The sequence below is a fragment of the Chiloscyllium plagiosum genome, unplaced genomic scaffold, assembly GCF_037043375.1.
Source record: "Chiloscyllium plagiosum isolate Xiang-an unplaced genomic scaffold, Cpla_swu_hap1 HiC_scaffold_14, whole genome shotgun sequence".
Lineage (NCBI taxonomy): Eukaryota > Metazoa > Chordata > Chondrichthyes > Orectolobiformes > Hemiscylliidae > Chiloscyllium > Chiloscyllium plagiosum.
Window position 1 is genome coordinate 80,582,000 of NW_028270152.1, and position 24,867 is coordinate 80,606,866.

Here is a 24,867-nt window from a genome sequence, read left to right on the forward strand (position 1 = left end):
TCAGTAAGTCATTCAACAAGGTACCCCATAGGATACCGCTTAGCGAGTTTAAGTCACATGGAATACAGATAGAAGTAGCCATTTAGATACAGAACTGGCTCAAGGATAGAAGACAGGCTGCTGGTGGTGGAGTGTCGTTTTTCAGACTGGAGGCCTGTGACCAGTGGAGTGCCACAAGAATTGGTGCTGGGTCCTCTACTTATCGTCATTTATATAAATGATTGGATGTTAGCATAAGACGTATCGTCAGTAGGTTTGCAGATGACACCAAAATAGGAAGTGTAGTGGACAGCGAAGAAAGTTTCCTCAGATTACAACAGGATTTTGATCAGATGGGCCAAAGGACTGAGAAATAGCAGATCTAGTTTAATCTAGATAAATGCGAGGTGCTGTATTTTGAGAAAGGAAATCTTGGAAGGACTGACACAATTAATGTTATGGTCCAAGGGACTTTTGCTGAACAAAGACACCGTGGAGTGGAGGTTCATAGCTCCTTGAAAGTCGAGTCGCAGGGAGATAGCATAGCGTTCGAAAGCTTTCCTTTATTGGTCAGAATATTGAGTAGAGGAGTTGGAATGTCATGTTGCGGCAGTACAGGACATTGGTTAGAGCAGTTTTAGAATATTGCATACAATTCTTGTCTCCTTCCTATCGTAAGAATGTTGTAAAACTTGACAAGGTTCAGAGAAGATTTACAAGGATATTGCTAGGGTTGGAGGATTTGAGCTATAAGGACAGGTTGAATAGGCTGGAGCTGTTTTCCTCAGCACGTAGGAGTCTGAGGGGAGTCCTTATAGACGTTTATAAAATCGTGAGGTGCATGGATAGGATTATTGAAAAAGTCTCTTCGCCTGGGGTGGGGGAGTCCAGATCCAGAGGACATCGGTTCAGTGTGAGAGGGAAAAGATATAAAAGTGACACAAGGGTAACATTTTCATACACATTGTAGTAGCTGTATGGAATGAGCTGCCAGAGGAAGTGGTGGAGGCTGGTACAATTGTAACCTTTGAAAGGCATCTAGAAGAGCATATGAATGGGTAGGGTTTGGAGGGATATGGACCGGGTGCTGGCAAGTGGGACTAGATTGACTTCGGATATCTGGTCGGCATGGACGAGTTGGACCGAAGGGTCTGTTTCCGTGCACTATGTCTCTATCGCACTAGTTATAGTCCCTTAGCTCATTACAGTGAACAAAAATACCTGTCATTATTATAGTGAGAAATATCTTCTGTCTTTATTGTATGGAAGAGCAGGATGACTGGATGTTCAATGGCCTTGTGTGGCATTGTTAACACAGGACTGATAGGAACTACCAATGGGTGTGCACAGCCCAGACCATCACGGAAGCTAACTTTCCATTCGTGGATACAACTTAGATATGTCGCTGCCGCAGAAAGGCTGTCAACATCATCAGAGACCCATCGCACCCCGGTAATTATCTCCTACAATCTTGTCTGTCAGGCAGAAGATGCAGATGTCAGATCAGAGACACCAGGAAGTTCAAGAACAGTTTATTCTTATCCATTGTTACATTGATGCATGGTCTCTCTTGCCTCAAATAATGCTGATTCGTGAACGTTCATTTAGATTAGTGGACGCCCTATGTAATGTAGCCTGTATGCCTGCTGAAAAGTTTTTTATTTCTGTACATCCTTGCTTCGTGTAATCGGTCTGTACTACTCATAAACAAAGCTTTTAACTGGACTTCGGTGTTGGAGGCTGGTACAATTGTGCAACATTTAAAAAGCACCTGGATGGGTCTATGAATATGAAGCATTTAAAGGGCCAAGCGCTGGCAAATGGGACTAGATTCGAGTGGGATATGCGGTCGGCATAGACGGGTTGGACCGAAGGCTATTTTTCTGTGGTGGATATTTCCATGACTGTATTATAGAGAATGTCAGCACCTGTGTATGCTGTAGAGAACATCAGTCACTGTCTATATCACAGTGAACAGCAGTCGCAATTTTTATTCCCCTGATCAGCAGTCTCTGACTCTGTGGTAGAGAACAGCAGTGACAGTCTTTATTCCTATGAACAGCAGTCTCTGACTGTGTGGTATAGGACAGCAGTCCCTGACTTTATTGCAGAGAAGAATTGTGGCTATCATGGTTTTCAAGAAAAGAAGACCCTACCAATTTTACATCGAGCAGCAGTTCATGTCTTTGTGATAGTAAACGTCGGTCCCTGTCATTATTGTAGACAAGAGCAGTCACTGTCCTTTTGCTGAGAACAGCAGTCTCTGCCTTTGTTGGGAACATTGTCCCAGTGCTCTTTCAGTGAAGAGCAGTCCCTGTCATTACTACAGAGAAAAAAATGTTTCTACTTTTATTATTGGAAATATCAATCCCTTTCTTTTTAACAGAGAAAAGCAGTCAATGCCTTGACTGCATAGAACAGTACTCCCTGCCTGTGTTATAGAGATTAGCGGTCCCTGCCTTAACTGTACAGAACTAGGTCAGAGACAAAAATAAAAAAAAACTACAAATACTGGAATGCAAAGTGAATAGGTAGAAGACTGGAAGTACGTAGCACGCGAAGCTGCGTCAGGAGGTAGAGAAGTCGATGTTTCGATTGTAGAACTTCTTCACGGAGGGAAGCTGGATATTCCAAATAAATCTGTTGGACGATAACCTGGTGCTGTGTGATTTTGTAATTTGACCACCCCAGCCCAACACCAGGATTTCCAAATCATGCAGCCCCTGTTGTTATTGCAGAGAACTGCTGTCCCTGTCTTTATTGTTGACAACAGCAGTTCTCATCAATATCGTTGACAACAGCACTGCCAGTCTTTATGAAAGAGAAAAGAAGTCCCTTGCTTTATTATACGGAACAGTACTCTATGACTTTATTATAAAGAACAACAGTCCCTGTCGTTGCTATAAAGATGATGAGTCCCTGTCTTTATTATAGACAAAATCAGTCTCATTCTTTTTATATGGAACATCTGTCTATGTTCCCATCATAGAGAATCATAGACCCTGATATTAATATCGAGAAACACACTTCCTGTCTTTGTGAAACAGAAAAGCGGTATATTGTAGAGAACAGTATTCTCTGTGTTTATTACACTGACTAGCAATCACTGTTATGATATAGAGCAGAGGTTCCTCCGATGGCCATTGACAATAGTAATTCCTGTTGCTATTATAGAGACCAGCAATCCCAGCCTTTGTCATAGGAACAGAAATTCCTGCCTTCATTATCGACAACAGCTGTCCCTGTGTCTCTCACAGTGAACAACAGTCCCAGCAATTATTGAAAAGAAAAAGCAGTTCCTGTCTTTATTATTGTGAATAGCTGGTCATATCTTTATTACAGTGAAAAACAGTCCCTCCATATGTTATAGAGTACAGCAATCCATGTCATTGCTGCAGTGATTAGCATTCCCTGTGATTCTTAGATCTGCACGCAGAAGCTCGCAAAAAATGGACCACGTCCGGCGCCATCTAGCCTTGAGTGACACTTGCTCTGCTTTTAAATTTGACCCACTCCAATTTGCCTATTGGGACAACAGATCCGCGTCAGATGCCATATCACTTGCCCTTCACTCCTCCCGAGAACATCTTGACACTACGAACAGCTACGAAAGAATCCTAATCATTAACTGCAGCTCAGACTTCACCTTTATTATCCCCTCAAGACTGATTTCTAAACTTAGTGATCTCGAACTAAGCCCCACTCTCAGCAACTGAATCCTCAGTTTCCTGACCCACAGGCCACAGTGAAGATTGGGAACAATATTTTATCGTCATTAACATTGAACACTGGGACCTCCCAGTCGTGCGTACTCAGCCTCCTATTGTACTCACTGTATACCCATCACTGTGTTGCTAAATATCAGACTAATGCCAGTTATAAGTTCGCTGATAACACCACCATAGTCGAATCTCAGATGGCGATGAAATAGACTACAGGCGGGAGGTGGTAGACCTGGAATAATGGTTCACTGAGAATAAACAAGCTCTCAATGCCAGCAAAACCAAGGAAATAATTATTGACTCTCGGCGGGATGTGACTCATGCCCCCTTAACACTAACAGCACAGAGGTGGAATGAGTGGAGAATGTCAAGCCCCTGGGAGTGATCATACACAACAAATGTTCTTGGATTATTCATGTGGACACACTGGCTACAAAGGCCCAGCAACGTCTTTTCTTCCTCAGGCATCTGAGGAAATTTGGGATGACGCTAGTTCCCTTGCTGACTTTTTTGGTGCGCCATCGAGAACATTCTGTGTGGGTGCATCACTACTTGGTATGGCAACTGTACCATTCAGCATCGGCGACGGTTACAGAGAGTGGTGAACTCGACCCAGACAATCACAATGGCCAATGCCCCATCTACAGAATCTATCTACCAGGCCCGCTGTCAACGAAAGGCCGCGAACATTCCTATAAATCTATCCCACCCCTGCAATACTTTTCTACAACCTCTACCATCGTGGAGAAGGTACAGAAGCCTGAACACATGCACGAGCCGGGTTTGCAACTGTTTCTACCCTACTATTATTAGAAACCTGAATGGACTCACAAAGTCTTAACATTTGCCTGTACCTGCGTTTTTGGTTTTGCCACTGTTTAGCTACTATTTGCTATCAATGCTACATAATTATGTGATCTGCCTGCATTGGTCGCACGACAAAGCTTTTCACTGTGCCTCAGTACACATGACAATTCAATTGAATTTGTCACGGAGAGCAGAAATCCATGTCATTGCTGTAGTGACTAACATTCCCTGTGTTTGTTATGGATAACAGCAATCCATGTCATTGCTGCCATGACTAGTATTTCCTGTGTTTGTTATGGAGAACTGGAACCCATGTCATTGCTTTAGTTAGGAGCACTCCCTGTCTTTGTTAAGGAGAACAGAGTTCCATATAATTGCTGTAGTGATTAGGGTTCCCTGTATTTGTTGCAGAGAACAGCAATCTATATAATTGCTGTAGTGATTAGCACTCCCCGCGTTTGTTATGGATAACAGCAATCAATGTCATTCCCGAAGTGATTAGCATTCCCGGTGTTTGTTATAGAGAACAACAGAGCCTGTAAATCTCCCAGAGAACAGCAGTCCATATCTTTGTAATACAGAACACCAGTTCCTGTGTATATTGTAGAGAATAGAAGTCATTTTCTTCGTTATATTGTGCAGCAGATCCTCTTCATCTTGCAAAGAACAGCAGGATACGACTTCATTGCTGTGAACACCAGTCTGTCGTGTTCACTACAGTAACCAGCAATCAATATTGTTATTATATAGATTAGGAGAGCCTGCATTTATTAGAGTAAACAACAGCCTATCGTTGTTCTCATAAAGGAAAAAGAGAACAGCCGTCACTGACTGTGCCACAAGTGAACAGAAGTCCCTGTCTTTGACATAGAGAACAGCAGTCCCTGTTATTGTTATAGAGAACAGCATCCCTGTCTTTGTTAAAGAGAAAATCAGTTCCTGTCATAGTTAAAGGGGTCAGTAGACCCTGTCATTGTTATAAAAAAGAGCAGTCCCGGTCTTTGTTATAGTGAACAGCATTTCCTGTCTTTGAGAAAGTCAGCAGCAGTTCCTGTCTCTGATACAGAGAACAGCAGTCCCTGCCATTGTTATAGAGAACAGCAGTTCCTGCCTCTGATATAGAGAACAGCAGACCCTGTCTTTGATATAGGAACAGCAAACTCTGTCATTGTTAAACAGAACAGCAGTCCCTATCCTTAATATGGAGAAGAGCAGACCCTGTCATTGCTACCGAGAACAGCGCACACTGTCATTGTTACAGAAGATAACAGACCCTGTCATTGTTATAGAGAACAGCAGTCCCGGTCATTGTTATAGAGAACAACAATCCCTGACGTTGCTAAAGACAACAGCAGCCCCTGTCATTGTGAAAGAGAAAAGAAGACTACCCCTGTCATCGTTAAAGAGGACAGCAGTCACTGTCATATTTATAGAGAAAAGCAGTCTCTGCCTTGGTTAAAGAGGAAAAAAAAATCCTTGTCATTGTTAAAGAGAACAGCAGCCCTTGTCTTTGATCTAGAGACCAGCAGACCCTGTCATTATTATAGAGAGCAGCACACCCTGTCATTGTTAAGTACAACGGCAGATCCTGGCATTCTTACGGAGAATAACAGTCCTAGTCATTGTTATGGAAAACAGCAGTCCCTTTCATTGTACAAGAGGAAAAATAACTGACGCTGCTATTGTAAAAGAGAGCAGCAGTAACTGTCTTAGTTATAGAGAAAAGCAATGTCTGTCATTGTTAAGAGAAATAAAACAGTCATTGTCATTGCTAAGAGAACAGCAGTTCCTGTCTCTGATATAGAGAACAGCGGACACTGTCATTGTGAAAAAAACAGACCCTGTCATTTTGCAAATAGAGCAGCAGACAATGTCATTGTTAAAGGGAGCAGCAGTCCCTGTCATTGTTATAGAGATCAGCAGTCTCTGTCATTGTTATAGAGAACAGCAGTGCCTACCATTGTTATAGAGAACAGCAGTCCCTGTCGTTGATAAAGAGAAGAGCAGTCCCCATCATTGTTATAGAGAACAACAGTCACTGCCATTCTTACAGAGAACAGCAATTCCTATCATTAGCGTAAAAAACAGCAGTGCCTGTCATTATTATAGAGAAGAGCAGTCCCTGTCATTGTTATACAGTACAGCACACGCTGCCATTGTTGTAGAGAACAGTAGTCTCTGTTATTGTTATAAAGAACAATAGTCACTGTCATTGTTAAAGACAACAGCAGTCACTGCCATTGTTACAGAGAACAGCAATCCCTGGCATTGTTATCGAGAATAGCAGGCCCTATCATTGTTGAAGAAAATAGCAGTCCTTGTCCCTGTTATTGAGAACAGTGGTCCATGTCACTGATAAAGAGAACAGCAATCCCTATGATTGTTATGGAGAACAGCAGTCCCTGTCATTTTTATCGAGAACAGCAGAACCTGTCATTGATAGAGACAACAACAGTCCCTGCCATTATTATAGAGAACAGCAGTCCCTGTCATTGTTATAGAGAACAGCATGTCCTTTAATTATTATAGAGAACAGCAGTCCCTCCCATTGTTGTCGATAATGGCAGCCCCTGTCATTATTCCAAAGAACAGCAGCCCGTGTCATTGTTGTGGAGAACTAGCTTTCTCTATTGTTATGAAATAGAATGGAAGTCCCTGCGTGATCGCCACTGAGAACAGCCATCCTTGTCTTTAGTCTGGAGACCATCACTTTCTGTCTTTCTTACTGAGAACATCAATATCTATGTATACTGCGGAGAACATCAGTCACTGACTATATTACAGCGACCAGAAGTCAAAGTCTTTTTTCTTGTGCAAAGCAGTCCCTGACTATGTTATAGAGAACAGAAGTCCTTTTGATCTTTTCAAAAATAGCAGTCCCTGTCTTTACTGTCAAGGTAAGCAATGTCAATTTTAAAGCGAGCAGCACTCCATGTCTATGTGATAACGAACAGGAATTCCTATCTTTATTGTAGAGAAGAGCAGTCGAGAACTTAAATGTCGAGAACAGTTGCTTCTGGGCTCCTTTCAGTGGACAGCACTCCCTATCATTACCATAGAGAAAAATATTCCTAAAGTTATTACTGAAAATAGCAATCGTTTTCTTTATTTTGGAGAAAAAACAGTCAATGTTTTTACTATGGGTAACAACAGGCCCTGTCTTTGTTACAGAGTTTAGCGGTCCCTTTCTTTGTTATACAGAATATCAGTTTTTGTCTTTGTTGTAGAGAAAAGCAGTCCTTGTCTTTTTTATAGAGTACAGCAGACCATGTGTGTCTTGTAAACAACAGCAGTATATGAATTTATTGTCATGAACAGGAGTCCCTGTGTTTATTACAGTGACCAGTGTAATGGAAAATTAACATTTGTTGTGAAATCTATTAAAGAATAGGAAAACAAAGAAGTACAGGCCTGACTTTGCTGAAGTTTGCAGGCAGGCAGACTGGCCTTGCAAAATCTTGCAAGCAGTCGATTCAGCAGAGTCAGGGAAAATGCAAGGGCAGTAAGCAGTTATGTCAACAGCAAACGAATTAGAAAAACAACTCCATATGTGGAAAGGAGCTCGAATGTTCACAGCTCTTGTCCTTGAGGTGTGATAAGGATAAGCTAAGTATAGTACAAAGAGAATACGTGAAAGCGTTCGGGGCCCCTTTCATGATGCGTTTCTCCAAATGTATTGGGTCCCCTTCAGAGGTTAAAAATAAACCTTTTCTTTACTCTTGCTAGCATTTGAGTCGAATCGATTTAATTTCCACGACAGTAAACTTGGGGGCTTGCCCGGGACCCTGTGACTGGGTAAGATTCTGAGGAGTCCCAGGAGGTGTAAGCGCCAGTGCTTTGAAGGTCTTCTACTTCATCTCGAGCGCTGAATTGGCCCCTTTGTGTGAGAGGACTGGGAATCTACAGACTGCCCTGGCGCCAGTGTCTGAAACGAATAGGATCGGGGTAAGAGTCGTGGCTTAATTCATCCTACATACAGACTCGTTCTAATAGAATAAATAAATCAGAAAAAGAGTTCGGTGAACTGTTGCGTGGTATTCTAGCAAAACTCAAGGGAGAAGATTGCCGTCTCTAGACTGTTTAAGAGACAGCAATTTTAACGGTGGTTTTAGACTTGGAACCATTACTGGCTGGGTTTGCCTCACAAAAGACGTACCGGGTACATGGTTTCCTGGTTTACGAAAAACGAAGGCATTGAGGTGGACGTGCCCAATGAGATGGAACCTCCGAAGGTAAAAGCAAGACATCTTCACATTGGCAGAAAAAAGAAAATAGTACCAGAAGAGAGAGAGAGCTGAAAGCTTTTCAAACAACACTGAAAATGGGCTCCAGCAAGAGCAATCAAAAAGAGGGTATACAGAGTACTTGGAATGGTCAACCAAAAATACAAGACATGCTAAATAATTATGGCCCAGAGTCGGTAAAGCAGTTAGAATTATAGATCAGGGAATGTGATTTTCCGGAGGGACTGGTTTTAGTAAGAGGCAGTTGGAAGTACTGAGGCCACGGTTGGAAGAGAGAGAGAAGGAGAAATGGAAGGGAAAAATAGAACCTGTGAATTGGAGTGTTTATAACACGTGGAGGGCTGAGATTGATATCAAAGAAAGGAAATCGCAAGTAAACAAATACAACAAATATGCATGCAGTACTAGCGCATATGCAGACGTGCGCGGAAAACAACCTAATGAAGCTGTGCAGTGTCTTGAGTCTGTTTCAGATCCTGACCTTGTTGGCTGCCCTCCCACCAGTAGCCCCCCTAAGAGATCCACCTGACAAAGGGCCAAAGTCAGTGGCTGCGGACACAGGGTCTGTTGAATCACCGGTAGCACTTTGTACCCGCAATGTATTGAAGCAAGAAGCCCAAAAGAAGGACCGCCACTCCAAGCTGGAAAGGCATCCAGAACCTGTCCACGATCAATCCTCGAAGGAAGATGATCAGGCAGTCAAAGGACTGACGTCCAATCATCACATTGAAGGGTACCCGATGTTGGTCCACCGGCCATGGATCATGAAGGATTTGAAAATGCCTATGGCTAATTTACTGACCCACGTGAGGTTGGAGGTAATAAGTTCGCCGAAGAAGTGACAAAGTTCTGTTTCGAGATCCGACCGACATCACATGAGATGAGATGTCTCCTGGGTCGAAAGCTGGGTGCCGAAGTACCAAACACCAAGTATAAATGGCAAGCCGCACACGTCCATGGCAGCACAGCCTAACGCAAGTGGAAGAGAGTGGAGTTTTTAATACTTTTGTTGCAGTGCTGGCAGACACCTGTAGGGAGGCATTCCCAGCACGAATGGGAATGAAGAAAATTGTAATGTATAAACAATGAGAAGGTGAGACAGTGTCCCATTAACTTACATGCCTCACTGAAGTCCGTAACGTCCTTAGTGGACTGAGACTACCCGAGGACATATCGAGGGCCGAAATCACGCCGGATGAGGCACACATGAGGAATAGCTTTATCAATGGAATGAAGGACGAAATAGCAAAAAAAGGTAAAAGACACATGTATTACCTTGGACATGGGAAAGTTGAATTTGATAGAACAACATGCGACACATGCTGAAAACTTTCTGGCGCAAGAGAAGGATAAGCAGGAAGGAGAGATGGAACAGCAAACACATTAAGCTCAACTTACTATGATATAAATGGTTACCCAGCCGTTGGAGGGACGTGCTGCTGGAAAAGAGAGAGGCAAAGGTGGTAGTCGCGAAAGAGGAAGACGAAAGGGTTGCAAAGAGGGTCTGGCAGAGGTAGATCTGGCGGATGCTTTGTTTGCAGAGCAATGTACCACTTGGCAAGGAAGTGCCCGCATAAACAGCCTCAGTCAGCACTGGACGCTGAACAGCAGTGTGAATGAAGGGGGAAGGCTACGGTGGAGGTGGGCGCCTCTTTCCCTTATGCTTAGCAACGAAGACCCGCTTATTCTAATCTCTTCTACTAACCTTATGAGTACTGAAAGAAAGTCCCACCTCGAAACTGAGCACTGAGATTGCGAAGTGTGGACTATATGCTCAGTATAACAATGATGCGTCTAAGCCGATGCCTATCTCTATGTTATATGTGGAAGATACACCAGTTGCATTTTTGGTAGATACAGGGGCAACATATTCAGTCCTTAAATCAAGGCAGTTCAGAGAATCAACGCCAATAAAGATGAATGGAAGGTTCCTGAACTCGATTGGTGCAGCAGGATTCGTGATACGAGGGAGATTTGCTGCACCCCTATTGTGGAAAACCAGTAATGGGGAAACATTCCAGTTCTCATTTCTGTTATCAGAATTCTGTCCTTTAAATCTGATGGCTTGGGATCTCATAGTGAGACGGAGGTTGGATTTGCTCAGTACCCCGACGGGCTTGCAGGTAATATAAAAAGAAGATTTACCAGTGCAGGCTGTAAAATACGACTCTGATATATGTCTATGAGTGGCGATTAAGCCAGTGATTAAGTTCAGTGAGCGATTCACTCACACTGGAAACAAGTACCCATGTTAATCCTATTAACACCGATTTTCTTGCTGGGGATATGCTGCACTTCAAGGCAAACATACAACGGATGGCCCTGACGAATCATATGAGAAGAACTGGTTCAGATGATTGGTTAAACCAGATCAGTTGTTATTATGCGAATTTTACTGGAATGATCCCAGATGCGCAGTCAGTGTGAACTTTTCTAAAGTCTCTGACGGGATGTAGACCCTATCTTTTCGATGTGGCAGACTCTTTTCCTCATGTGTGAATGGTGAAGGCGTTCAGCGACAGGTGGCAGGATTTGGGACCATGGGTGATAAAGGCACAAAAAAACCGAAAGATTGGGTCTTCAGGGACGATGTGGGTATCTGGTTCAATGCAGATATGCAGACATATTGAAAGAAACTAAATTGGCTTACTCAGGCGGATAGGGCAATCCAGGTAACCCCCGCTAGCCCCGAAGAGCCTGGAAGGGTAACCTGGCGTTTTCATAATGTAGAAGTCTCAGACACAACATTGGGAAGGGTTGCTACTGAGTTGTGGGCAAAAGACAAACGTGATGTGGCCCTCATACAAGGCTGTGAACCCATAAGAATAACCCCCGAAGTCTGAGTATCGTCCTTGCAGAGCACAATGCCCGTTAAAACGTGAGGAAGAGAAGGAATTACTCCAGTCTTAGAATCCCTCCTAAGGGCTGGAGTGAAAATCACCTGTGAAAACTCACTGGTGAGAACTCCCATTTTTTTTGTCAAGAAGGCAAACATTCCAGGGGAACCGGGGAAATGGAGGTTTGTTGAAGACATGCAGGTAGTCAATAACGCTGTTGTTCAACGCGCCTCAAATGTTCCCAACCGCTATATTGCATTGACACAAATTCCGCCTGACAGCAAATGGTTCTTTGTTGTGGATTTAGCAAATGCTTTCTTTAGTGTACCAAAATACCCAGATCGTCAATTCTGGTTCGCTTTTTCATTCAAAGGGAAATTATATACCTTCACGCGACTTTGTCAAGGTTACTGTGAGTCCCACACCATATATTTTTGAGGCTCGACGCAGGAGTCTGGAGAATCTTGTTTTAACCCAAGTGTCAGCGCTTCTGCAGTATGTGGACAATTGCTAATAGCAGCACCAACAGAGGAACAATGTCAGAAAGATACCCTTGCGTTGCTCGGCCATCTAGTGAGGGAAAGGATCAAAGCTAGTCTCGCAAAACTACAATTTGTGCAAGAATAGGTGAAGTTCCTAGGTCACAAGGGGAAGCCATTTGTCAGGACAGAATTCAAGAAAACCAGAATATTCAAAAGCCTCACACAAAGAAACAATTGCAATCATTTTTGGGCATGTGCTTCTACGGTAGAATGTTTATCCCACATTATGCAACCCTTGAGGCTCCTCGAAGTGACATAACCAATGGCGAAGTGTTGCAGAACCAGAGGCCGAGAGTGCCTTTATTGAATTGAAAATGGCACTCCACACTACACCTATGCTAGGGATTCCGAATCCAAACAAGCCTTTTGTACAAATGGTAGATGAGAAGCGTGGCTGAATGGCATCTCTGCTATTACAGGATCAAGGGGGAAATTTGAGGCTGCCGTTTATTTTTAGGCTAAACTAGACCCTGTAGCGGCAGGATTTCCTAAATGCCTGCGAGCGGTGGCTGCAGCTGAAAAGACTGTTGTAGCATCCAGGGACCTAGTTGGCAATGGCGAATTAACCCTACTGGTCCCACATGCAGTATCCTTACTGATTTCTGAACAAAAGACAGCACACATGTCGGCAGCACGTTGGCTCAGATCCAATACTGTGTTATTGGAGATGTCTAACATTGCAATAAAGCGATGTAACGTTCTTAATCCTGCTAGACTTTTCCCCACAGAAGGGGACAGACTGACTGTGTCGCTGTAACAAATAAAACTTGCAGCACTTGACGACACTTGCAAGATTCATTGCTTCAGAATCCAGGTATGGAGTTTCTTGTGGATGGGTCAGCATTCAGTAGCAAGGCACAGGCCAGAATTGTGTTGGGTATGCTGTAGTGATTACCCACAAGGTAGTCAAAGCGGGATCACTCCCTTCTCATTTGTCAACGCAAGCAACGGAGCTGATTGCCTTGACTGAGGCATGTAAATTGGCTAAGGGAAGGACAGTGAATGTTTACACGGATAGCAGATATGCACTCGGGTTTGTACGTGATTTTGGAACTCAATTGAAACACAGGAGCTTCTTGACCTCCACTGGAAAGCCCATCACACACCGTGGCCTGATTTCTGACCTCCTGGAATCGGCGCTATTGCCCAAATCAATCGCTATGTGTAAATGTGAAGTCCACACGAAAAATAACAATTGTATTTCTCAAGGCAATGCGAGGGCAGACTCAGCGGCAGGACCGCAGACCAGGCACCGCCAAGCAATCAGTTTGACATATGTACGAGAACATTTGTACCCCAACACGGGAGTTACAGTTGCAGGCCACATCGGAGGAGAAGAGTGAGTGGATATGGGGGTGGTGGCGAGTAGGGGGATGCAGCACGAGGAAAGGGGTGTGGTGTGGCCCCAATGGAAAACCCTGTCTACAACGATCATTTTTATCATTCTATGCCAAACTGACACACGGTAAGGGCCACGTCTCACAAGGGGGGAGGAGGGGTATACAATAGTATTCGGCACACTGGTACACTAAGGGATTTGCTAATTTCTCCCAGAAATATTATGAACGATGTGTTATCTGTGCCGATATATTTCAATATGGGGCATCGCTGAAAGGCTTAGTAGCGACAATTGGGCATCATTTCTCAATAATGCCCTACAGCAAATCAGTGATTATTTGGGAATAAACATGAGGCAACACTGTTCCTACCACCCAGCAAGCGGTGGGGCAGTGGAAAGAGAAAATGCTACTCTAAAAAATAAACTGACAAAATGTTGTGAGGAACTCGGCGTGACATGGACAAAGGCACTTATTGTGCTAATGCATATGAGATTGAGCCCGCTCGAGATTTTGTTTGGTAATCCGCCCAGTAAAGGAATTGGCCCAAGACGTAAGGTAAAACAGATGACAGAACACTGTTCGGGTAAGATGCGATGTTACTGTATAAAACTCTCTACACTTTTGTCTCAAATACAGAATCGAGTGAAAGCAGCACTACCACAATCAGCAGAAGGGAAGCACCCGGAGACTGGAAAGTGGTGACCGATTTCAGGAGGAAAAACTGGAAGGCAAAAAGGTGGTTGGGGCCGTTTCAAGTGCTCTTCACAACACAGACGGCTGTTAAGTTCGCCAAAAGAGCCACGAGGAGACATCGAATAACACTGGAATAAATAAGTGCAAGTAGTGATTAGAAGCCTTATACAAATATCGGGCTGCCCCAGCTCACACTGTTAGCGAGCGGCCTGGCAGAGGCGTCTGAGATACAGCCACAGATGGTAATCTTAACCGAGGGAGCAAAGGGGACCGTTACCTGTCACCCATGGTCATTTACTAATCAAGACGATTATAAATGAGATAATAAATATTTATGGAGGGATCCTTGCGATCCCAGTGACTGGCATTTAGTAGTGGACACCTGACACGGGAAATATATATTCCATTATCAAGGAAGGAGATGCAAAGGCACGCGTAATAATAATCAAAACTCAGAAGAGTGATGAGGGAGCCTGGTGGTGTGAAGGTCCTACAGGGAATAGTATCACCAGGGCACGGTAATCAACCAAACCCAATCATAACTCTAATCCGTAGCAGGGCAGAGGGCATTAATGTCACGCCACAACCTACAGGGAGTCGTCTGGGGCTCGGGAGCGAGTTTAACTCGATAGTGGAGTTGGCCCTTCATAAGTTAAATGGCGCAAATGCGACGCCAGTAGGTTGAAAGATGGGAAGGGCCATCGCTGGATGTGAAGGGAACAGAGCTTGTGCCTTGGCCCTAATACAACACCGGAGATTGTATTCACCCAAGGATGAACTGCCGAACCAATTACAGAGAACCTATTAAGAAACGTTAGCTGCCTTCTTCCGTGGGTGGGATCTACCCTGACCCTGATAGGGGGAGCAATTAGGGCAAATCTAGCACCACCACCCGAACTCAAGGCTAACTGCAGTGCCAATGCTAACACGCTGCCGACCACAGCCGTCCATATAGTGGAAGGCAGGGGAGAAACATATATTTGCACAAGTCAGGGAGACTCCATCTGGAGATCTCCCAGTGTGTTACGACACTGTATTTGAACAATCACACTTGCTCAGCAATTTACGAAAATGGCACGATCATCAATATTACTTGTTCCTTTCTCAATAATCAGACCATGATAGTGGGTATAATATGGGCCTGCGGAGAGAGAGGGTACCACCACCTCCCCCCCTGGGTTGGAAGCATGAATTGGCTGCTGGGTTGGCTGCTACCCTGCGGTACTGTCTACTGGCACGACAGTGTTCGTCCCAAAGGCCAATTCTAAGTCGAATCTGAAGGGACATCCCTCGGTCTTGGAATGGGTACATACTCACAAACCCGTGGACTACACAGGGTGGTCTGTTCTCTTGGGAGCAGGGACAACTATGGCAATAAACAATATTAATGACCTCGCATGTACTGTATTACTGTTAGCAAACAAGACGGAGGAAGGGCTGACACTCATTAATATTGAGGTAACAGCAATAACGGAATCATTAATACAAAATCGATTAGTACTAGACACACTAACAACTGAGAGAGGAGGCATCTGCAAAACGTCAGGTACCTCATGCAGTCTTAATATTCCTGATGACTCCCAGAATATCACCAGTGTAAAGAATCATATGAATGTGGCAATAAGACCTCCTCCCCCAGCAGATGCTCCTGGTTCCAATGGCTCACCTCCCTTTTGGGGTTTGGGGGTATTGGATCATACACGCTCCACTAATGGTTATACTCATAATGCATTGCATCGGACCCTGCTTTTGTACTTGCTTACGGCATTTGCTTATGAGTGCAGCGGGATGCCAAATAGTAAAAGAATCAGAGGCCCCAGAGCAGGCAGATCCGATTGCATGGACCCCACAATACCATAACGTTGAAGTATGTGATGTGTGAAAATGGCTATGTACAGGGCACACAAGAGCAAGTGACGATACCACCAAAAAGCTGTGTTAAACGTCATTGGTGTTTGAGGAACGCCCTAGTGCTCCCTAAGCGATTTGGTGTATATCTATTTTTTCTGTACAATTTTTTGTTGTCTTTGTCATTTTTGTCATAAAATGACAAAAGCGGGGAAATGTAATTGAAGATTAACATTTATTGCGAAATCTATAAAAGAAAAGGGAAACAAAGAAGTATAGGCCTGAATTTGCTGAATTTTGCAGGCAGACAGCCTGACTTTGCAAAACCTTGCAAGCAGTCGATTCAGCAGTCAAGGAAAACACAAGGGCAGTAAGCAGTTATATCAACAGCAAACCAATGATAAAAAAAAATCTCCAGATGTTTCCACCTCTTGTCCCTGAGTTCTGATAAGTATAAGCTAAGTATAGTATAAAGAGAATATGTGAAAGCTTTTCGGGACCCCTTACATTAGGCGTTTTGCCAAATGTATTGGGTCCCCTGCAGAGGTTAAAACAAACCTTTTCTTTGCTCTTGCTAGCATTTGAGTGTTGTCGATTTAATTTCCAGGACACCAGCTATCGTTGGTGTTATTATAGAGAACAGTAGTCTCTTCTTTTCATGAAGAGAACAGCAGTCCCTCTCTTTGTTATAGAGTACTTTCGACCCTGTGTATCTTATGCACGACAGTAGGATATGACTTTATTGTCGCGAACAGCAGTCCCTATGTTTTTTTACAGCAATCAGTAGTCCCCGTTTTTATTATTGAGAACTGCAGTCCCCATCTTTTTATACTGGATAGCAGTCCGACTTTATTAAAGACAACAGATGTTCCTGTCACTGTGAAAGAGAATATTCGCCCCTGACTTCGTCAAAGTGAATCGCAACCCCTATTGTTATTAGAGTGAACAGCAGTCCCTGTTGTTACTGGAGTGAACAACAGTCCCTGTCTTTATTGTCGACCATAGCAGTTTTCATCAATAATGCAGACAACAGCAGTGCCTGTTTTATTGAAGAGAAAATCAGTTCATTGTTTTATTGCAGGGAAGAGCAGTCCATGACTGCATTTAAAAGTACAGAAGTCCCCCTCTTGATCGTAGAGAGCAGCAGTCCCTGTATGTATAGTAGAGAACAGCAGTGTCTGACTTTACTGCAGGGAAAAACTGTTTCTGTTTTTTATAACAGTAACCCTGCTGTTATGACAGAAAACAGTAGTCCCTGTTTTGCCTTCATTAACAGCAGTCCCATTATTTGCATTGAGAATAGCAGTGTCTGTTGTTATTATAGAGAACAGCAGCCCCTATCATTCACTTGTGAACAGCAGTCCCTGTCTTTATCATTGGGAACAGCTGTCCCTAAATGTCTTACAGATCAGAAAAGTCGCTAAATTTCTCTTATGAACAGCAGTCTATGTCAATGAGAATGGCAGCACCTGTTGTTATTATAAAGAACAGCAGTCCCTATCTTTCAGGTGTGAACAACAGTCTCTGTCTTTGTCAGTGAGAACAACAGACACTGTTGTTATTATGGTGAATAACAGTCTCTATCTTTCTCTTGTGAACAGCAGTCCCTGTCTTCTTTTCACTCAGAACAACAGTCCAAATTGTTATTATAGAGAATAGCAATACCCTCCTTATCATTTAGAAGCTCAATCCCCATTGTTAATGTTGACAACAGCACTCCCTGTGCTCATTTCAGAGAACAGGTGTTCCTGTCATTATTATAGAGCTTCACACTTCCTGTCTTTATTATTGAAAATAGTAGAACCTTTCCTTATTGCAGAGACAAGCAGTTGATGTCTTTATTGCAGAGACTTGCAGTCTTTGTCTTTTTGTGGAGAATGGAAGTCCCTGTCTTTATCAAAGAGAACAGCAGTTTCTGATGTTATTATAGGGAACATAATTTGCTGTCGTTATTATGGAGTACAGCTGTACCTCTGCATATTGTCAGCAATAGCATTTTATGTCTTTTTTGTACTGAAAGCAGGCCCTGTCTTTATTATAGTGAAAAAGAGGCCCTATCTTTATCACAGAGAATTGAAGTTACTGGCTTTATCATAGAGAACAACAATCCCTGACTTTATAGAAGAGAACAGCAGCCTTTTAGTGCATTGGAACGAGACGCTGTCTCTCTGCACGTTACAGTGAATAGCAGTCCCTGTCGATCTTTATAGAGAATAGCACTTCTTGTTTTTGATACGGGGAAATGTAACCACTTTTCTTTTGCCAGAGAAAAGCAATTCATTACTTTATTATGGAAAGCAGCAGTCCCTGTCTTTGTTACACACAACGGAAGTCCCAGTATTTCTTATGGAGAACAGCAGACTTTGTCTTCAGAATAGGTAACAGTGTTCAATGTCATTATGAAAATGAACAGCTGTTCCTATCATTATCATGGAGAGCAGTCGTTCCTGTTGTTATGAGAGAGATCAGGAGAATCTGTCTTTATTGTAGACAACACCGGTCTCTGCCTTTGTTAGCGACAAAAGCATCCCCTGTGTATTTTGTAAGAGAACAGCAATATAGAGCAATGGACATTACAGCGCAACACAGGCCATTCGATCTCTATGACGTGCCGCCCTGTGAAAACAATCTGAAGGCCATCATACCAACACTATTCCATTCTCATCCATATGGCTATCCAAAGATCACTTTAATGTCCGGAAAGTTGGCAAGTCTACAACTGTTGCAGACAGTTCTTTCCAAGCCCCTGCTACTCTCTGAGTAAAGAAATGGCCTCTGATATTTATCCTTCATCTATCAACCCTCAGTTTGAATCTATGCCTTCTCGTGCTAGCCATCACCATCCTCAGAAAAAGATTCTCACTGTCCACTGATCTAACGCTCTTTTTATCTTATATTTCTCAAATAAATCACCTCTCAACCTTCTTCTCTCGAGGGACAACAGCCTTAAGTCGCTCAAGCTTTCCTCGTAAGACCTTCCCTCCACACCATTTGTATGTCTAATGTATGTCCTCTGAATCATTTCCAAAGTTTCCATTTCCTTCATATGATGTGGTGACCAGAACTGCACATAATACTCCATATGCAGCTGCAGCAGATTTTGGTACAGCTGCAGCATGGTTCGGAAAATGAATCCGTCTACTAATAAAAGCTAACACATCGTATGCCTTCTTAACAGCCTTACCAACATGGGTGGCAACTTTCAGGGATCTATGTACATGGACACCGAGATCCCTCTGCTCATATACACTACCAAGAAACGTATTATTATGCCGGGACTCTGCATTCATCTTACTCCTTCCAAAGTGAACCACCTCACATGTTTCTCCATTAAAGTCCATTTGCCACCTCTGAGCCCTGCTCTGCAGCTTATCTATGTCCCTCTGTAACCTACAACATGATTCAGCACATCCACAACTCCACTGACCTTAGTGTCATCTGCAAATTTACTAACTCATCCTTCTATGTTCTCATCTAGGTCATTTGTAAAACATAACAAACAGCAGAGGACCAAAAACATACCCTTGTGGTAAACCACGAGTAAAAGAATTCTAGGGTGAACATTTCCCATCAAGCACCACCCTCTGTTTTCTTTCAGCAAGCAAATGTCTGATCCAAACCGCTAAATCACCTACAATCACATGCCTCCATAATTTGTGCAATAGTCTACCATGAGGAACCTCATCAAGCATCTTAATAGCATTCATATACACCACATCCATGCCTTTACCCTCAACCACTTGTTTGGTTACCTTCTCAAATAAGTCAATATGGTTTGTGGGGCATGACATCTTCTTCATGAAACAAGGTTGATGATCCTTAATCAACTTATAACTAACTAGATGATAAATCTCTTGTAATCTATTCTCACACTTTACCCACTACCGAAGTAAGGCTCACTGATCTATAATTACCAGGATTGCCATTGGATCCCTTCTTGAACAAGGCGACAACATTTGCTGTTCTCCAGTCTTCTGGTACTATTCCTGTCGACAGTAATGAAATAACTATCAAAGCGAAAGATTTTGCAATCTCCTCCCTGGCTCCCCAGAGAATGCTGGAATAAATCCCATCTGTCCCAGAAGATTTATCTATTTCCACACTTTCAAGAATTTCTAACACCTCCTTCATGTGAACCTCAATCCCATCTAGTCTAGTAGCCTCTGCTCATTATTCTCCTTGACAATATTGTCTTTTTCCAGTGTGAATATTGACGAAAAGTATTCATTCAGCACTTCCCCTAACTCACCCATTTCCATGCACATCGTCCCACTACTGTCCTTGATTGGCGATAATCCCCTAGTAACTCTTTTATTCCTGATGTACCTTTAGAAAGCTTGAGGTTTTTCCCTGATACTGTCCACCAAACGTTTCTCATGTCCCCTCCTCGTTCATTTTCGTTCTCTTTTTAGGTCTTCTCTGGTTACTTTGTAACTCGCAATCGCTCTTACTGAGCCTTCACAAGATCTGGCCATATTGTGCACAACAGCAGTCCCTGAGTATGTTATGGAGAACACAAATAGATGCATATTGTATTTACGTGTATATTAGAAAAATCCGGGTTCATGTGAATATTGCAGATATTTGCAGTAACAATGCATATTACAAGAAATAGCAGTCCGTCTGCACATAATAGAGAATCATAATTCGTGCATATATTATGTAGATACGCAGCTAAAGTGTGCATTAGAGAAATCCAGAGCTCCGGTGTATGTTGCAGAGATCTGCAGGTCCAATGTATATTACAGACAACAGTAGTCCCTGTTTATGTCACAGATAACAGAAGTCCCTGTATATATTAGAAAAAAAACTGCAGTCGTTCCTTTTTTGTGGAGAACAACCATCGCTGCATACATTGCAAAGAATAGCATCCTTTTATTATTCTTTACAGAGATAAAGCAGTCCTTATAATTATTACAGAGAGCATCAGTTCCTCTGTATATCACAGAGAACAGCAATATCTGCGTATATTACGGAGAACAACAGTCAACGTGTATATTGTGGGGAACAGCAGTTTCTGTGTATATTATAGACACCAGCAGTCCCTGAGATATTGCAGAGAACAGCAGATCCCCTGTATATGGCAGAGCACAAAAATTAATGTGTAAGTTAGAGAGACAAACAAGCTTGCGCACTTTACAGAGAGCAGCAGATGCTGCCTATATTATAGAGAACAGCAGTCCTGTGATTATCTTATAGATCTGCAGTTCCTGTAAATATTGCAAAAATCAACAGTTCATCTGTATATTACAGAGAAGAGCAGTCCCTTTCTATACCATAGAGAACAGCAGTCCTTGTCTACATTATTCAGAACAGCAATCACAGTATATAGTAAAGAGAGCAGCTGTCCCTGCGTGTAATACGTAGGTCTACTGTTCCTGTATAAATTTCGAGAAATGCACTACTCCCGTGTATATTACAGTGATCCGCAACTCCTACGTAATTTATAGAGAACAGTAGTCCCTGTCACAGAGAAATGCAGTTCCTGTGCAAAGACGTAGAACACGACACCTCGTACATTTAGGGTGTAGGTTTGCTCGCTGAGCTGTAGGTTTGATATCCAGACGTTTAATTACCTGGCTAGGTAACACCATCAGTGGCGACCTCCAAGTGAAGCGAAGCTGTTGTCTTCTGCTTTCTATTTATATGTTTGTCCTGGGTGAGGTTCCTGTGGTTTGTGGTGATGTCATTTTCTGTTTGTTTTCTGAATGGTTGATAGATGGCATCTAGATCTATGTGTTTGTTTATGGCGTTGTGGTTGGAGTGCAAGGCCTCTAGGAATTCTCTGGCATGTCTTTGCTTAGCCTGTCCCGGGATAGATGTGTTGTCCCAGTCGAAATGGTGTTCTTTTTTTCATTCGTGTGTAGAGCTACGAGGAAGAAAGGGTCCTGTCTTTTTGTAGTTAGCTGGTGTTCTTGTATCCTGGTGGCTAACTTTCTTCCTGTTTGTCCTACGTAGTGTTTGTGGCAGTCCTTGCATGGAATTTTGTAGACGACGTCGGTTTTTTTCCATGGGTTGTACTGGGTCTTGTAAGTTTTTTAGTTTTTGTTTGAGAGTGTTGCTGGGTTTGTGTGCTACGAGGATTCTGAAGGGGACTTAGTAGTCTGGCTATCATTTCTGAAACTTCTTTGATGTATGATTAAGTGGTTAGGGTTTCTGGCTGTGTTTGGTCTGCTTGTCGTGGTTGGCCTTGAGGAATCTGCGGACTGTATTTTTTTGGAGTATCCGTTCTTCTTGAATACCTTGTATAGGTGGTTCTCCCCTGTTTTCTGAAGTTCGACTGTGCTGCAGTGTGTGGTGGCTCATTGGAATAATGTTCTGACATTGCTTCGTTTGTGTGCGTTGGGATGGTTGCTGGTGTAGTTAAGTATTTCGTCAGTGTTTGTCGGTTTTCTGTCTACGCAGGTTGGTAGTTCTCCATTGTCCTTTCTTTCGACTGTGACGCCCAAGAATGCGAGTTTGTTGATGGATTCTTCCACCTTGGTGAACTTTAGGCCTGTGAGGGTGTTGTTGATGATATTAAATGTCTCTTCTATCTTGTTTCGTTTTGCGATAACAAAGGAGTCATCTACGTACAAAATTCCATTAGAATAGAAAACAGGAGACAACAGCTTCGCTTCACTTGGAGTTCGCCACTGATGATGTTACCTAGCCAGGTACTGAAACGTCTGGATATCAAACCAACAGCTCAGCTAGCAAACCTACACTCTAAACCTCAACATGAGCTACAAACCTTGCAAAAACCTCGTATATTGCAGAGAACATCAGTCGCTGGGTACATCAGCAAGAACAGTAGTCACGGTGCATATTGAAGGGAACAGGAGTTCAGGTGTATAATGTAGAGAACAGCAGTACCAGCGAATATTGCAGAAAACAGCAGTGCCTGGGATATTCTAGACAACATTCCCTATCTGTAATCTCGAGAACAGCAATCCTTGTGTATACTATAGAGAAATGCAGTCCATGTCATATTTTAAAAGGTAGCAGTTCCTTTGTATCTGAAAGAGAAAAACAACAAGCCTGCATAAAGTACAGAGAAAAGTAATCCCTGTCTATATCATAGAGAACAGCAGTGACTGTCTTTTTTATGGAGAACTTTAGTCGCTGTATGGAGGAGAGAGAACATCATTTTCTATGTCTATCATAGAGAATAGCATTCCCTGGCAATGTTATAGAGAACAGCTGTTCCTGTGCATATGAAAGAGAACATCAGTTCCTGTGTATATTCCACAAAACAGCATTTTCGGTGGCTATACAGAGAACAGCAGTTTCTGTATTTCTTAGAGAGAACATATATTCCTGTTTATATTGCCGAGAACAGTAGTCCTTCTGAATATTGAGGCGAACTGCATGCCCAGAGTATATTATCATGAAGAGAAGTCCCGCTGCATATATTGACGAGAAAATCAGTCGCTGCGTAAGTTGAGGAAAATGGCAGTCCCTGTCACGTTTTACAGAACAGCAATGTCTGCGAATATTGTCGAGGTCAGTAATCCCTGAGTATGTTGTAGAGAACAGCAGTCCCTGTGTATGTTGTACAGAACAGCAGTCCCTACGAATATTATAGAGAACAGCATTCCCTGGAAACATTATAGAGAATAACAGCTCCAGTGATATCGTGGAGATTAGCAGATCCTGTAGAAATGACAGAAAACAGCAATTCCCGTGTGTAGTACCTAGTCCAGCAAGTTGTGCTCAAGTCACAGAGAAAAACAATGCCTGCCTATATTATATAGAAATGTAGTTCAAAACTCTATTACAGTGAACAGTACCCCCTATATTTATAGCAGAGAGTAGCAGACAACGCAGATATTCGAGAGTTCTGCGGTTCCTGTGTATACTAAGGAAATCCATAGCTTCAATATGTATTACACACATCATCAGTCCCTGTAAGTTATACAGTAACCATAAAACATTTTCCTAGCATCTCACAAGTTTACAGTGTTCCACAATGCCTAGAGAGTCAGCTTATATTTAATGCTTTGTACTCTATCGTTGACTTTACCATTTTCACTTCCATTCCTTCGATCTGCTTTGTACTTCTTTTAGACATTTTACATGTTTAACAATTCGAAATGCAATGTAATTACGCCACTCTTGCTCAAATAATTTACGGTGTCTCGGTGTGTACCGATTTTCATTCAGTGAGCAACTCACTTTAATTTTAAGAATTCGCACGTGTGAAACTGTTGCATACTTTTAATTTGATAATTAGTCTCTTGTTGAGGTTTAACGTTAATGTTTAAGGATTAAATGTTGAATTAAGATAAATGGGAATGCCTAGTTTTGACAAATTCTCATCATGCCTCAAATAATGACTGACTGCTGGCTGCTCCAGGCTGACCAAGATATCACGATTGACTGAGGCAAATCTAAATTGATGGATTGTTTGAAAAATCTACAGCTGTATTCGTAAGGGATTCATACTTAATATGTACCAACTAGAATAAATAAAATATAACGCGTGGAGACGGCTTCAGAATCTGTAGACCAGTAGCTTCGAGACGCTGTGAACAATTGCTAAGATTAGTGCTGAATTTCACCTGGCAACACACAGGTCCAAATTGCTGAATGTTTCCAGTACTTCCGATCTCTGCCTGGCCTGTTTGACATCGACCTCTTATATGTAATTTTTTGAGAGTTTCTATTCAGTAATGTCCTTGTATCATATAGATCTCAGTCTCATTCCCTGGGATTTGACAGGTGTGATGTATCAAATGGATCCCAGGATTTATGCTACATGTGGCCGATGTGTGAGAAGGTCTCCAGTTCTGAGAATCCGCCCTTGGTTTTTCCACGTGTTGTGCCTGCATTCCTGTCTGAACGTTAACATTTTTGGCTGGTGGATGTTTAAT